The following is a 16,901-nucleotide window of genomic DNA, read 5'->3' on the forward strand; positions in this document are numbered from 1 at the left end:
TTGCAAAAGCATTTGACACAGTTCCCCATATACGTTTACTGTACGGCTAGGGTTACGTCTAGGGTTAGGGTTAGGCCTAGGGTTAGGGTTAGGGTTAGGGTTATGGCTAGGGTTAGGGTTAGGGTTACGGCTAGGGTTAGGGTTAGGGTTAGGGTTAGGGTTAGGCCGAGGGTTAGGGTTAGGGTTATGGCTAGGGTTAGGGTTAGGGTTAGGGTTACGGCTAGGGTTAGGGTTAGGGTTAGGGTTAGGCCTAGGGTTAGGGTTAGGGTTAGGGTTATGGCTAGGGTTAGGGTTAGGGTTAGGGTTACGGCTAGGGTTAGGGTTAGGGTTAGGGTTAGGCCTAGGGTTAGGGTTAGGGTTAGGGTTATGGCTAGGGTTAGGGTTAGGGTTACAGCTAGGGTTAGGGTTAGGGTTAGGGTTACGGTTAGGGTTAGGGTTAGGGTTAGGGGGTTAGGGTTAGGGTTAGGGGTTAGGGTTAGGGTTAGGGTTAGGGTTTAGGGTTAGGGTTAGGGTTAGGGTTTAGGGTTTAGGGTTAGGGTTAGGGGGTTAGGGGGTTAGGGTTAGGGTTAGGGTTAGTAGTATGTACGCACGAATGGTTTCATAAAGAGAGAGCTTGGTACAAGGTGTATATATCGGAGTAACAGGGGGGAAAAAGGAAAAAAGGGGAGAAAAGTAGAAATGCACTTTTTGTAGTATGGATTTATACATCACATTGGGTATTAGGATGTTTATTACTGTTTGGAATTTTGTATACTGAGTAATGTGATGTATTGTGTATAATCATGAATAAAAATTATTTTTAAAAAAATGATTTTTTTTTCAAAAATGATTTTTTTGTTTCCAAAAATGTTTTTTTTTTCAAAAATGATTTTTCTTTTAAATTTTACTTTTTTCAAAAATATTTTTTTTTCAAAATATTTCTTTTTTTTAACAAAAATTTTTTTTTCAAAAATTATTTTTTTCAAAAATTATTTTTTTTTTTTTCAAAAATTATTATTTTTTTAAAAAATTATTTTTTTTACAAAAATTATTTTTTTTTCAAAAATTATTTTTTTTAAGTGATTTTTTTAAAAGGTGCTTAGATTTGCAATTTTTTGAATATATCCTGTATTTTTGTGTTGGCTTGGGGAGTTTTCAAGCCAGTATCCTGTAACCATTGTGAAAAGTCTGTAACAGACACTTCCACCTTTCCTGTTGTGTCCAGAATGATAGGAGAAAGGGGTAAACGGTTTCAATAACCCCTTTTTCCTCATGGGAGAGTGGCAGGATGGGCAGTTTCAAGTTCCCCCTTTGGGGGCCAGCTAAGGCTCTCATGTGGACATGATTTTTTTTAAATGATTGCAAAAGCATTTGACACAGTTCCCCATATACGTTTACTGTACGGCTAGGGTTAGGGTTAGGGTTAGGGTTAGGGTTAGGGTTAGGCCTAGGGTTAGGGTTAGGGTTAGGGTTATGGCTAGGGTTAGGGTTAGGGTTAGGGTTACGGTTAGGGTTAGGGTTAGGGTTAGGGGTTAGGGTTAGAGGGTTAGGGTTAGGGTTAGGGTTAGGGTTAGGGGTTAGGGTTAGGGTTAGGGTTTAGGGTTAGGGTTTAGGGTTAGGGTTAGGGTTAGGGTTTAGGGTTTAGGGTTAGGGTTAGGGTTAGGGGGTTAGGGGGTTAGGGTTAGGGTTAGTAGTATGTACGCACGAATGGTTTCATAAAGAGAGAGCTTGGTACAAGGTGTATATATCGGAGTAACAGGGGGGAAAAAGGAAAAAAGGGGAGAAAAGTAGAAATGCACTTTTTGTAGTATGGATTTATACATGACATTGGGTATTAGGATGTTTATTACTGTTTGGAATTTTGTATACTGAGTAATGTGATGTATTGTGTACAATCATGAATAAAAATTATTTTAAAAAAAATGATTTTTTTTTCAAAAATGATTTTTTTGTTTCCAAAAATGTTTTTTTTTCAAAAATGATTTTTCTTTTAAATTTTACTTTTTCAAAAAAAATTTTTTTCAAAAATTATTTTTTTAAAAATTATTTTTTTTTTACAAAAATTTATTTTTTTTACAAAAAATTTTTTTTTTTTCAAAAATTTTTTTTTAAGGTATTTTTTTTCAAAAATTTTTTTTTTCCAAAAATTATTTTTTGTTTCCAAAAATGTTTTTTATTTTAAAAAATGATTTTTCTTTTAAATTTTACTTTTTTCAAAAATATTTTTTTTCAAAATATTTCTTTTTTTTAACAAAAATTTTTTTTTTCAAAAATTATTTTTTTTCAAAATATTTCTTTTTTTTAACAAAAATTTTTTTTTTCAAAAATTATTTTTTTTCAAAAATTATTATTTTTTTTAAAAATTATTTTTTTTACAAAAATTATTTATTTTACAAAAATTATTTTTTTTTCAAAAATTATTTTTTTTAAGTGATTTTTTTAAAAGGTGCTTAGATTTGCAAATTTTTTTTTCAAAAAATTTTTTTTAAATGATTTTATTTTTTCAAAAATTATTTTTTTTTTTACAAAAATTATTTTTTTTAAATGATTTTTTTTTTCAAAAATTATTTTTTATTTTTTTTTAATATTTTTTTTCAAATTTTTTTTTTCAAAAATTATTTTTTCTTCAAATTTTTAATTTTTTCAAAAATTATTTTTTTTCAAAAATTATTTTTTTTCAAAAATTATTTTTTTTTAATTTTTTTTTAATATTTTTTTTTCAAAAATTATTTTTTGTTTCCAAAAATGTTTTTTTTTTTAATGATTTTTCTTTTAAATTCTACTTTTTTTCAAAAAAAATTTTTTTTTTCAAAAATATTTTTTTTTCAAAATATTTTTTTTTACAAAAATTTTTTTTTTCAAAAATTATTTTTTTTCAAAAATTATTTTTTTTTCAAAAATTATTTTTTTTCAAAAATGTTTTTTTTTTCAAAAATTATTTTTTTTAAATGATTTTTTTTCAAAAATTATTTTTTTTTAATGATTGCAAAAGCATTTGACACAGTTCCCCATAAACGTTTATTGTACAAAATAAGGTCCATTGGCATGGACCATAGGGTGAGTACATGGATTGAAAACTGGCTACAAGGGCGAGTTCAGAGGGTGGTGATAAATGGGGAGTACTCGGAATGGTCAGGGGTGGGTAGTGGGGTTCCACAGGGTTCTGTGCTGGGACCAATCCTATTTAATTTGTTCATAAACGACCTGGAGGATGGGATAAACAGTTCAATCTCTGTATTTGCAGACGATACTAAGCTAAGCAGGGCAATAACTTCTCCGCAGGATGTGGAAACCTTGCAAAAAGATCTGAACAAATTATTGAGGTGGGCGACTACATGGCATACAAAAATTTATTTTTTTTACAAAAATGATTTTTCTTTTAAATTTTACTTTTTTCAAAAATATTTTTTTTTCAAAATATTTCTTTTTTTTAACAAAATTTTTTTTTTCAAAAATTATTTTTTTTCAAAAATTATTATTTTTTTTTTCAAAAATTATTATTTTTTTTAAAAAATTATTTTTTTTACAAAAATTATTTTTTTTTCAAAAATTATTTTTTTTAAGTGATTTTTTTAATAAGATGTTTAGATTTGCAATTTTTTGAATATATCCTGTATTTTTGTGTTGGCTTGGGGAGTTTTCAAGTCAGTATCCTGTAACCATTGTGAAAAGTCTGTAACAGACACTTCCACCTTTCCTGTTGTGTCCAGAATGATAGGAGAAAGGGGTAAACGGTTTCAATAACCCCTTTTTCCTTATGGGAGAGTGGCAGGATGGGCAGTTTCAAGTTCCCCCCTTTGGGGGCCAGCTAAGGCTCTCAAGTGGACACCTGGTGCTCACATGGACTAGGGGAATAGTACATGTGACTTTCCCGGGCTTTGGGGGTACTAGGGATGAAAGCTGGATAAATCTGGTCAGATCCAGTGAAATATAGGGCTATATAAACGGGGTTCCGTCCAGTCAGGCTCATTCGGAGCTGTGGTGTTCCCCCCCTCCCAAAGTTTTTTTTTTTCAGTCGCGGCTGCAATTATGTGGTGATGTCACCTTTGTAAAAAAAAAAAAATTTAATACAAAGGGGGACAAATCTGTTTTTGAAGTTATCTAATATTAATTTATGATGTGGATAATTTTGGTTTCTGATAATATTTATGCAGCCTGAGCCGTAGTGGCTAGGTTGTTTTAAGTTGATTGAGTTTTTCAAAAATGAATTTTTTTTTTCAAAAATGATTTTTTTTTTTCAAAAATGATTTTTTTTCAAAAATAATTTTTTTTAAGTGATTTCTTTTTTCAAAAATTTTTTTTTCAGAAATAATTTTTTTTTCAACATTTTTTTTTCAAAAATTATTTTTTTCAAAAATTATTTTTTTCAAAAATTATTTTATTTCAAAATTATTTTTTCAAAAAAAAATTTATTTTTTTAAAGTTTTTGTTCAAAACTTATTTATTTTCCAAAAATTATTTTTTCTTCAAATTTTTAATTTTTTCAAAAATTATTTTTTTTCAAAAATTATTTTTTTTAATTTTTTTGTAATATTTTTTTTTTCAAAAATTATTTTTTGTTTCCAAAAATGTTTGTTTTTTAAATGATTTTTCTTTTAAACTTTACTTTTTTTCAAAATATTTTTTTTTTACAAAAATTATTTTTTTACAAAAATTATTTTTTTTCAAAAATTATTTTTTTTCAAAAATTATTTTTTTTCCAAAAATTTTTTTTTTTTTCAAAAATTATTTTTTTTTTCAAAAATGTTTTTTTTAAATGATTTTATTTTTTCAAAAATTATTTTTTTTTTACAAGAATGATTTTTTTTAAATGATTTTTTTTTTCAAAAAAATTTTTTTTTTCAAAAATTATTTTTTATTTTTTTTTAATATTTTTTTTTCAAATTTTTTTTTTAAAAAATAATTTTTTCTTCAAATTTTTAATTTTTTCAAAAATTATTTTTTTTCAAAATTTTTTTTTCAAAAATTATTATTTTTTTCAAAAATTATCTTTTTTTCAAAAATTATTTTTTTTTAGTGATTTCTTTTTTCAAAAATTATTTTTTTTTCAAAAATTATTTTTTTTTCAAAAATTATTTTTTTTTCAAAAATTATTTTTTTTTCAAAAATTATTTTTTTAAGTGATTTTTTTAATAAGATGCTTAGATTTGCAATTTTTTAATATATCCTGTATTTTTGTGTTGGCTTGGGGAGTTTTCAAGTCAGTATCCTGTAACCATTGTGAAAAGTCTGTAACAGACACTTCCACCTTTCCTGTTGTGTCCAGAATGATAGGAGAAAGGGGTAAACAGTTTCAATAACCCCTTTTTCCTCATGGGAGAGTGGCAGGATGGGCAGTTTCAAGTTCCCCCCTTTGGGGGCCAGCTAAGGCTCTCATGTGGACACCTGGTGCTCACATGGCCTAGGTGAATATGTTTTTTTTTTTTTAAATGAATTTTCTTTTAAATTCTACTTTTTTTCAAAAAAAAATTTTTTTTTCAAAAATATTTTTTTTTCAAAATATTTTTTTTTACAAAAATTTTTTTTTTCAAAAATTATTATTTTTTTTCAAAAATTATTTTTTTTTTTCAAAAATGTTTTTTTTTTAAATGATTTTTTTTCAAAAATTATTTTTTTTAAATGATTGCAAAAGCATTTGACACAGTTCCCCATAAACGTTTCCTGTACAACATAAGGTCAATTGGCATGGACCATAGGGTGAGTACATGGATTGAAAACTGGCTACAAGGGCGAGTTCAGAGGGTGGTGATAAATGAGGAGTACTCAGAATAGTCAGGGGTGGGTAGTGGGGTTCCCCAGGGTTCTGTGCTGGGACCAATCCTATTTAATTTGTTCATAAACGACCTGGAGGATGGGATAAACAGTTCCATCTCTGTATTTGCAGACGATACTAAGCTAAGCAGGGCAATAACTTCTCCGCAGGATGTGGAAACCTTGCAAAAAGATCTGAACAAATTATTGAGGTGGGCGACTACATGGCAAATGAGGTTCAATGTAGAAAAATGTAAAATAATGCATTTGGGTGGCAAAAATATGAATGCAATCTATACACTGGGGGGAGAACCTCTGGGGGAATCTAGGATGGAAAAGGACCTGGGGGTCCTAGTAGATGATAGGCTCAGCAATGGCATGCAATGCCAAGCTTCTGCTAACAAAGCAAACAGAATATTGGCATGCATTAAAAAGGGGATCAACTCCAGAGATAAAACGATAATTCTCCCACTCTACAAGGCTCTGGTCCGGCCGCACCTAGAGTATGCTGTCCAGTTCTGGGCACCAGTCCTCAGGAAGGATGTACTGGAAATGGAGTGAGTACAAAGAAGGGCAACAAAGCTAATAAAGGGTCTGGAGGATATTAGTTATGAGGAAAGGTTGCAAGCACTGAACTTATTCTCTCCGGAGAAGAGACGCTTGAGAGGGGATATGATTTCAATTTACAAATACTGTACTGGTGACCCCACAATAGGGATAAAACTTTTTCGCAGAAGAGAGTTTAACAAGACTCGTGGCCACTCATTAAAATCAGAAGAAAAGAGGTTTAACCTTAAACTACGTAGAGGGTTCTTTACTGTAAGAGCGGCAAGGATGTGGAATTCCCTTCCACAGGCGGTGATCTCAGCGGGGAGCATTGATAGCTTCAAAAAACTATTAGATAAGCACCTGAACGATCGCAACATACAGGGATATATAATGTAATACTGACACATAATCACACACGTAGGTTGGACTTGATGGACTTGTGTCTTATTTCAACCTCACCTACTATGTAACTATGTAGCTATGTAGCATTAAGTGACAGAGAAATTATGATTTTTTTTTAATTTTACTCTTTTTTAAAAAAAAATTTCAAAAATTATTTTTTTTTTACAAAAATGTTTTTTTTTCAAAAATTTTTTTTTCAAAATATTTTTTTTTACAAATTTTTTTTTCAAAAATTTTTTTTTCAAAAATATTTTTTTAAATGATTTTTTTTTCAAAATTTTTTTTTTTTCAAAAAAATTTTTTTTTCAAAATTTAAAAAAAAAAAATTATTATTTTTAATATTTTTTTTTCAAAAATGATTTTGGCAGGCCATCCATGTTGCTATTTTCTAGCGGCCCAGCTGCAACATCTGAGATCAGGTAATGGTCCTATGGGTAATAATAATCTAGGTATAATGATTACAGGTGCACCCCACAGACGGGTTTTGGAGGTGCTGGAGGCAAACTCGTTTGTATATAGGACTCCTACAGTTAAACTAATGCTAAAACTTTGGAATAGTATTAAGGGCCTGAAGGGTATCGAGGGGGTAGCGAGAGGTATACCTCTTTGGGATAACAAAAATCTCCAAGAAATGACATTGATAGGAAAAATCAAGGCATGGGAGGTAAAGGGGATAATTAAATTCGAGCAATTATATAATGACAACATGTTGAAATCCTTTGCCTCCTAAAGGAGGAATTTGGTATCCCGAAACAGTCATATTTTAGCTACATTCAAATTAGGCATGCACTCCAGGCCCAGTTTGGGGAACAAGGCCCGAGCTGGAGCCAATCACCCATCCCTCAAAAAATAGAGAGCTTGGAGGGTTCAAGAGGATTAATAGCTGAACTCTACCAATATATCTGTAAAAATAGTAGGGAAGGGCCAGACAAACTTAAGTGTAGAGGGAAGTGGAAAAGAGACCTGGGGCCTATGTCGGATGCCCAGTGGAGGGAGATATTGAAGGGGGGCAGCAAGTTTCGGTATCACCTGCTCAGAAGTTTTCGCACTTAATGTTACTTCATAGGGCATATTATACCCCCAAAAGCTATTTAAGTGGGGGAGAAGAGTAGACACTAAGTGTCCTAGGTGCCAAACTACAGGAGATTTGCTACATATGGTATTGAAATGTCCTAAATTATTCCGCTACTGGACGGAAGTGGTCGAGACCATAAATAAGATCTTGAATTTAAGTCTTAAACTAGACCCAAAATTATGTATTCTAGGGGTGGGGGGGAACCTGGGTAATGGGAGGGATAAAACAAAAGCAGTGCGGAGATGCCTCTACCAGGCAAGAAAGGGAATAACTAAGAGATGGCAAGCTGAGAAACCCCCTTCTGTAAATGACTGGCGTAGAGCAGTGTCAGAAACAATAGGGAAAGAAAGGACAGTGTTTGTAAGGGCAGGAAACTTAAAGGAATTTTAAAAAATTTGGAATCCCTGGTTGGTGAAGACGGCCCACCCTACAGTATGAACAGAGTAAGAAGAAGATAAGGAAGTTGTAGGTCCGAAGATAGGTGTAGTAGTATGTACACACAAATGGTTTCATAAAGAGAGAGCTTGGTACAAGGTGTATATATCGGGGTAACAGGGGGGAAAAAGGAAAAAAGGGGAGAAAAGTAGAAATGCACTTTTTGTAGTATGGATTTATACATCACATTGGGTATTAGGATGTTTATTACTGTTTGGAATTTTGTATACTGAGTAATGTGATGTATTGTGTATAATCATGAATAAAAATTATTTTTAAAAAAATGATTTTTTTTTCAAAAATGATTTTTTTGTTTCCAAAAATGTTTTTTTTTTCAAAAATGATTTTCCTTTTAAATTTTACTTTTTTCAAAAAAATTTTTTTTCAAAAATTATTTTTTTTTTAAATTATTTTTTTTTTTACAAAAAATTTTTTTTTACAAAAATGTATTTTTTTTACAAAAATTTATTTTTTTTTCAAAAATGATTTTTCTTTTAAATTTTACTTTTTTTTTTTTTTTTTCCATAAACGTTTTTATTTTATAAAAGAATAACAGGGTATACAGCAATGCAATACAAATACAATAACGTTATCACTATAGTATCATAACAAGTATACAGTCTCCGTTTGGATTATGAAATAGTTATTACACATTATGCAGTTTGAGACACTGTAATAGGTGATAACCTAAGGTGTTAGGTGACATGTTATTGCCTGGAGTTTGGACGAAACTCGTCCTGACCTGAGTATGAGATACAAAAGAACAACGAACAAAAAGGGAAGAAGGTAGGTCGAGTAAACCCCGGTTGCCGTTGCTCTGTGGCCACCGGGGGGTGTGTGCTGTCTGAGATTCGAGCAAGGAAAGGACAGGGACAGTATATAAAGAGAGAATAGAGGGATGGGGACAGGGGGGAGACAAAAGGGGGGTCAAAGAAAGGGAGCGGGTAGGGGATATGTCGCTCTCCCCCGGGGATGAGGTGGGGGCAAGGGGTATAGATAAAGTTATGGGATAGAGGTAAGTCGTTCCATTCCCCCGATAGTCAACTGGGGAAGGAGTTTAATCTTTGAACGGACTTTCCTATGGTACAAATTGACGGTATCGGTCTGATGTGGTAAAGTGGTTCCAACAAGCCCAGGTAAATGCGAACTTGTGTATTCTGTCTTGGGAAATGTATATCAATTCTTCCATGTTTTTAATGTGCTCGATTCTCGTCAGCCATTCTCTAATAGAAGGCGCAACTTTGGAACGCCAATGGTTCGGTATGCATAATTTGGCTGCGTTTACCATGTGCATGGCTAGCGATTTATGGTATGACTTTCTTCCTAGAGAGGTATGATGAAGAAGATACTGTGCTGGGGTATAATCTAGTGAGTAGGTGGTAACATGTGTTATAAGATTGTGGACCTCTCTCCAGAAGGGTTGAATCTTGTCGCAGTCCCACCAAATGTGACACATTGTGCCTATTGCTCTCTCACATCTCCAACACTGTTTGGAGATGGAGGGGGAGAACTTATGAAGGCGCGACGGGGTTCTGTACCATCTCGTTATTATTTTGTAGCAATTTTCTTGAATTGCGACATTTAGTGAGGCTTTGTGACAGTATTCATATACCCTTTTCCAATCCTCTCCAGACAAAGGTGTTTGGAAATCTTTATTCCAGGCTATTTGTGAGGGATGTGTTATTGTGTTGTTCTCCTCCGTGAGGAGTGTATAGAGTAAGGAGATGAGATGGCGTTGTGGTGTTTTGCGGTGGCAGAGGTCTTCAAAAGGCGTAAGTGGTCTTGTCCAATTGTCACGTTGCGTATGTGTCGACAGAAAGTGTTGTATTTGCCTAAAAGTCCAAAATGGGAAGGAGGATGTTTTGGATATGCTAATTAGTTTCTCTATGGAGATGGGTGTGCCCCCCGAGAAAAATTGAAGAGGTAAAACGTCTTCATATGGCCATTCCCGGTGGAGGAAATGTTGAGATTCTCCCGGCGGAAAAGCAGGATTCCCTCTGATAGTAGTTAGGGGTCCCGGTGTGGGTGCAAACGGTTTAAACTTTGACGCTTTTTTGAGAGCCAGAAGGGATGCATAGATGAGAGGGTGGGAAGAGATGCCAGATGGCCAATGCCTATCGGGGAGCCAGGGGACTAGATGTAGGGGAGTGGACATGAAAGAGTTCTCTAGTTGAACCCATTTTTTTTTAAGAGAGTGGACATTCCAGTCTGCCACTCGGGTGAGGTGGCACGCCAGATAGTATTTATGGAGATCTGGCAACCCGATTCCTCCATTAGTCTTGTGAAGTGTTAAACGGGAATATTTGATGCGGGGTTGCGTGTTTTTCCATATAAAGGTAGTGCATGCTTTTTGGTAGTTCGAGAAAAAAGTTGGGGGTAAGTGGATTGGTATTGACTGGATTAAATATAGGATGCGCGGGAGGATGATCATTTTGATTAGGGCAGAACGCCCAAACCATGAGACGTTCAGGGCCATCCAGTCTTTCATATGTTTTTGGGCGTTTAGGAGGGCTATATGGAAGTTTTTCTGGTATAGATCAGAGAGGTGGGTTGGGATCTGGATGCCTAGATATGAGATTGCATCTTTGGTCCATCTAAAAGGGAAGGATTCTTGGCAATGAGTTAAGTCTTGTGTGGGTAAGGTTATGTTTAGGGCCGTCGATTTTGCGTAGTTTATTTTGAGGTTAGAGAGAAGGCTAAAGGAGTTAATATCTTTGAGAAGACTAGGCAGGGAGGTTCGTGGGGATGATAAGGATAGCAATACATCATCCGCAAAGGCGGCTACTTTATATTCCGCTCCCTTCACCGTCACTCCTTTTATATTAGGATTATTTCGTATCCTGTTCAGTAAAGGTTCGAGAGTTAAAACATAGATCAGGGGGGATAGGGGGCACCCCTGGCGTGTGCCATTGGAGATGGAGAAGGCGTTCGACAAGTGACCATTGACCCTAACTGCCGCAGTGGGACATTTGTACAAAGACAGTATGTGCGTTAACATGCGCGATTCAAGGCCAAGAGCCATGAGAGTTTCCCGCATGTAGTCCCAGGCCACCCTGTCAAACGCCTTCTCCGCATCCAGGGAAAGGAAAAATCCTTGCGTCCTGGAGGATGTGAGCCAGTGATGTATGTTTAAGGTGCGTATGACATTATCCCTAGCTTCCCTGCCGGGGATAAAACCCACCTGGTCTGTGGAAATTATTTCAGGCAATAGGGGGAGTAGTCTGTTGGCAAGGATTTTTGCGTACAATTTAATATCCACATTCAGGAGGGAGATCGGTCTATAGTTCGCTACTTGGGTAGGGTCTTTGCCTTCCTTGGGGATAACAGAGATGTGTGCAGACAGCATTCTTCCCGGGGAAACGAGGGGATCTGCTAAGGCGTTAAATGTGGAGATGAGTTTCGGGGAAAGCACCTCACTGAACGCCTTATAATATTGGATGGTAAAACCATCTGGGCCTGGGCTTTTCCCGGGTTTCATTTGTTTGATAGCTATCTCGAGTTCTTCTTTGGTAAGAGGATTCTCCATCTCTTGGATCTGTTGAGATGTGAGTGGTTTCGGACCGTATTTCGCTAGAAACTCTCTGATCTTGTTCGTACGCGTTTCAGTGGGAGTTTGGTTTGGCTCGTTAGGGTGTAAGTTATAAAATTTGGAGTAAAACTTCTCAAACTCTCCTGCAATGTCATCGCTCTTGGCCAGAGGAGTTCCCCGAGAGTCGGTGATATGGTGTATCGTGGATGATAATTTGGCGTCTTGTACTGACTTAGCTAGCAGACGTCCGCATTTGTTGCCGTGTTCGTAGAAAATCCTCTGGCCAAGAACGTAGCGTCGTCTAGAGACTCTGCCCAATTCTTCCAGGAGTACTGATCGTGCGTGCACTAGATCTTGGAGTGTTGAGTGGGCTTGTGTCTGTTTGTGTGTCAGTTCTAGGGATTTGATTGTCATAAGTAGGGACGTTATTTTCTTTTGGGATTCTTTCTTATTTTTTGCCGCTATGGCTAGTAGTTCTCCTCTGATCACACATTTATGTGCTTCCCAGAGAGAAATAGGAGACATATCTGGGGTGGCATTTTCTGCAAAGTATAATTGGAGACGCTTTCGTATGTGTTCAATCGTAGTTGGGTCTTTTAGTAGGGAGGGGTTCAGACGCCAGGTTTTTGTTTTAGTGCATTTTTCGGGAAAGGATAGAGTGATTGTTATGGGATGGTGATCAGAGAGAAACATGGGCTCTATTGTGGATTGGTGTAGGTGATTCAGGTCTGATTGTGAGAGAAAAAAGTAATCGATCCTGGAGTATTTCTGGTGGGGAGCTGAATAAAATGTGTAGTCTTTGACTGCGGGGAAGAGGGTACGCCAGGCGTCATGTAGCATTAGTTTTTGGAGTTCAAGCTTGATCTGACGTAGGGCTCTGTATGGGACATTAGAGGTTCCGGATGATGAGTCAAGGACTGGGTTTAGAGGGACGTTGAAGTCTCCTCCGAGGATTACCAATCCCCTCTGGAAAGACGACAGAAGGTCGCATGTTTTTCTAAAGAACGTGACGTGGTGTTCATTTGGGCAATATATGTTAGCAAGAGTTATTGGTTTTGTAGCGTATGTGCCTTTGAGAAAAATGAATCTACCACCAGGATCAATTAGAGAGTCGCTCAATTGAAAATCAGCATGTTTGGATATTAGGATCGAGACCCCTTTAGTTTTAGAATCTGGGTTTGTGGAATGGAAAGCCTGTTGGTATATATGATTGGATATTTTGGGTATGGCATCGGAGCGAAAATGTGTTTCTTGTAGTAGGATGAAATGGGCTTTATGTTTCGTGAGTGATGACAGTACTTGAGATCGTTTTTCTGGAAGATTAAGGCCCTTTGCGTTTAACGATACACACTTCAGTGATAGGGAGGAAGAGGTGAGTGTGTTGTTTTGCATAGTGAAGTATTCACAAAATAATACGGCTATTTTTCTTTAGAGCGGGGCAGCACGGGAAGGAGAGGACCGACCCCGGGGGAGAGCGAGGGGAAGAGTGAAAAAAGAAAAAGAGGTGTGAAAAGAAGAGAAAGAGGGATTGTAGCGGGATTTAGTAATTGTATCAAAGAGGTTAAGAGTAGAGCGGAAGAAGAGTGACGGTAGAGAGATTGATAGGGGCCAGGGAAGGAAGGCTAAGGGGGGTAAGTGGAAAGAGGATCCCAGAGGTGGGAATAGGCAGGCTATCTCACCTAGAGAGGAAAGGGCTGGGGGTGTCAGCAAAGTCCAAGCGGACCGCTGTGTGGGTGCAGGAGGATGAACGAAGACCAAGGAGTCTCTGCGACCCGAGGAGTGTGAGTGCAGAGACCTAAGTAGTGGTGCTATAATGTGTAGTGGGGAACCCTTTAAACATAATAATACTTAAACAGCTAAGTATAAACAGTTCTTTAAACATTGCTTTGAATACATAGGTCAATATCTAATCAGTACCAACCATAACTGAAAGGTATTTATCGATCACCTCTGTTCTATCACATTCTGCCAGCTGTATGATTCAAAATTGGTAGGGCAAAAAGATACAGTGTCCATCAACCTGTCTGGGGTGTATAGTAATAACTCGTAAAGTTAGGCAGGTTAAGATTAGGTTTATCAAAAAACAAAAAAAACAAAAAAACAAAAAAACAAAAAAAACAATAACATGTAATGGCAAATTAAGTTAAAATGAGGATGGTATGAAAAGATCGCCTGCCAAGAAGGCTGGCATAGATTGGGTAGGAAAGGGTAGGTAGAGAGGGTGGGGAGGGAGCAAAGGTGTTTTTTTTTTTTTTTTTTTTTTATAAGATATATTATTCGATATAGGCACTAAAAAGGGGTCCACAGTTTGGAAGCTTTTCCAGCTGTAGAGTGATTACATCAGGTTATTGCTTATTCTACATGCCTATTAAGAGGAGCGAGGTTATCTATTACTATGATTAGGGATGAGCCGAACACCCCCGGTTCGGTTCGCACCAGAACCCGCGAACGGACCGAAAGTTCGCACGAACGTTAGAACCCCATTGACGTCTATGGGACTCGAACGTTCGAAATCAAAAGTGCTCATTTTAAAGGCTAATTTGCATGGTATTGTCCTAAAAAGGGTTTGGGGACCCGGGTCCTACCCCAGGGGACATGTATCAATGCAAAAAAAACTTTTAAAAACGGCCGTTTTTTCGGGAGCAGTGATTTTAATGATGCTTAAAGTAAAAAAAAAAAAGTGAAATATTCCTTTAAATATCGTACCTGGGGGGTGTCTATAGTATGCCTGTAAAGTGACGCGTGTTTCCCATGTTTAGAACAGTCCCTGCACCAAATGTCATTTTTAAAGGAAAAAATCTCATTTAAAACTGCTTGCGGGTTTAATGTCATGTCGGGTCATGGCAATATGGATGAAAATCAGTGAGACAAACGGCATGGGTACCCCCCAGTCCATTACCAGTCCCTTTGGGTCTTGTATGGATATTAAGGGGAACCCCGCACCCAAATTAAAATAAGGAAAGGTGTGGGGCCACCAGGCCCTATATACTCTGAACAGCAGTATACAGGCGGTGCAAACAAGACAGGGACTGTAGGTTTGTTGTTAAGTAGAATCTGTTTGTAATTTTGAACATTTTTAACGTGTTTAGCTCCAGCCAAAAAATCTTTTCTAAGCTTTTTGGAAAACATAGGGAAGGGTTATCACCCCTGTGACATTTGTTTTGCTGTCTTTCCTCCTCTTCAGAAGATTTCACCTCACTTTTTTGTCCCAATGAAAAATGTTTTTTGAAAATTTGGGTTTTTTTGTGGAACAAGGATTGGAAAGCATCAGTGGAAAGGAGAACTTGTTTTCCCATATTAACTCTTACAGGAGAGAATTTCCCTTCCTAGGGGTAGATTTCATCTCACTTCTTGTTGTCTCCTTCCGTTTGCAAGTAGGAGTCATTTGTAAGTTAGATGTTTGAAAGTAGGGTCCTGCCCTATATACTCAGCAGAAATTTGGGCCTTAGGTGTTGCTGTGGCCACAACACTGTAAGCCCTCACAGGGCCCTGCTGTGAAATATTAGATCAAGAATTGTAATTACATGCCCCTGTTGAACAGGAGCTGAAAAATTAGGCCTTAGGCACTGGTGCTGGTGCCACAACACTGCAACCCCTCACAGACACTCTAGTTGGAACGCAGGAACGAGCCCTGCTGCAAATTATTGCTTCAAAAATTGTAATTACACGCCCCTGTTAGACAGGGGCAGAAAAATTGGGCCTTAGGCACTGGTGCTGGTGCCACAACACTGCAACCCCTCACAGACACTCTAGTTGGAACGCAGGAACAAGCCCTGCTGCAAAGTATTGCATCAAAAATTGTAATTACACGCCCCTGTTAGACAGGGGCAGAAAAATTGGGCCTTAGGCACTGGTGCTGGTGCCACAACACTGCAACCCCTCACAGACACTCTAGTTGGAACGCAGGAACGAGCCCTGCTGCAAAGTATTGCATCAAAAATTGTAATTACACGCCCCTGTTAGACAGGGGCAGAAAAATTGGGCCCTAGGCACTGGTGCTGGTGCCACAACACTGCAACCCCTCACAGACACTCTAGTTGGAATGCAGGAACGAGCCCTGCTGCAAAGTATTACATCAAAAATTGTAATTACACGCCCCTGTTAAACAGGGGCTGAAAAATTGTGCCTTAGGCACTGGTGGTGGCGCCCAGAACCAAAAATGTTCTTACAAGCTATCAGCGTGATGATTGAGGAGGAAGAGGATAATTACTCAGGGATAGTCACTCAGCATCAGCATAGGCAGTCTTTGAAGGGATCTGAGATTTCAAAAAAAATTATTCGGTTACATCAGCATCAGGTGCTTGGTAGCTGGTGGTGATCCAAGACTCATTCATTTTTATGAAGGTCAGCCGATCGACCGAGTCGGTGGACAGACGCACCCTGTGATCGGTTACCACGCCTCCAGCAGCACTGAATGTGCGTTCCGAAAGAACGCTGGATGCAGGACAGGCCAGTAGCTCAATTGCATACTGTGCAAGCTCTGGCCAGTGATCCATCCTCAAGACCCAGTAACCCAGAGGATTTTCGGTGGGAAAGGTGTCCAAGTCTGATCTTGCCCCTAGGTATTCCTGCACCATGTAAAACAGACGCTGGCGATGGTTGCTGGAACCGATCATACCTTGGGGCTGCGGACCAAAAAATTGTCTGAACGCATCGGTCAGACGGCCACCTTCTCCACCGCTCCTTCTTTGACTGACCGAAGCCTCAGCAACACGTTGTCCAGAAACAGGAGTTTGTAACCTCCCAGTCTCTGGGAACGCGTTGCACAGACCTTTCTGCAAGGCCTCCCGAAGATGTTTCATCCTCTGCTCCCTCTGCGATGGCAAGATAAGGTCCGCAACCTTACCCTTGTAACGTGGATCAAGGAGGGTTGCCAGCCAGTATTGGTCCTTCTCCTTGATACCACGAATACGAGGATCCTTACGCAGGCTTTGCAGGATCAGGGAGGCCATGCAGCGTAGGTTTGCTGAGGCATTCGGTCCGGAGTCCTCTGGGTCACTAAGAACGACATGGTCCGCAGCCACCTCCTCCCAGCCACGTACAAGTCCATGTGTTTCTTGGGACTGATCCCTTAAAGACTGCTGCTGATGCTGAGTGCCAGGCTCCACCTCCATACTGACACAATCTTCCTCCTCCTCCTCTTCCTCCTCGTCCTCTTCCTGTGTGATCGGCGGGCACGCA

The sequence above is a fragment of the Aquarana catesbeiana genome, linkage group LG12, assembly GCF_042186555.1.
Source record: "Aquarana catesbeiana isolate 2022-GZ linkage group LG12, ASM4218655v1, whole genome shotgun sequence".
NCBI classification, from domain to species: Eukaryota; Metazoa; Chordata; class Amphibia; order Anura; family Ranidae; genus Aquarana; species Aquarana catesbeiana.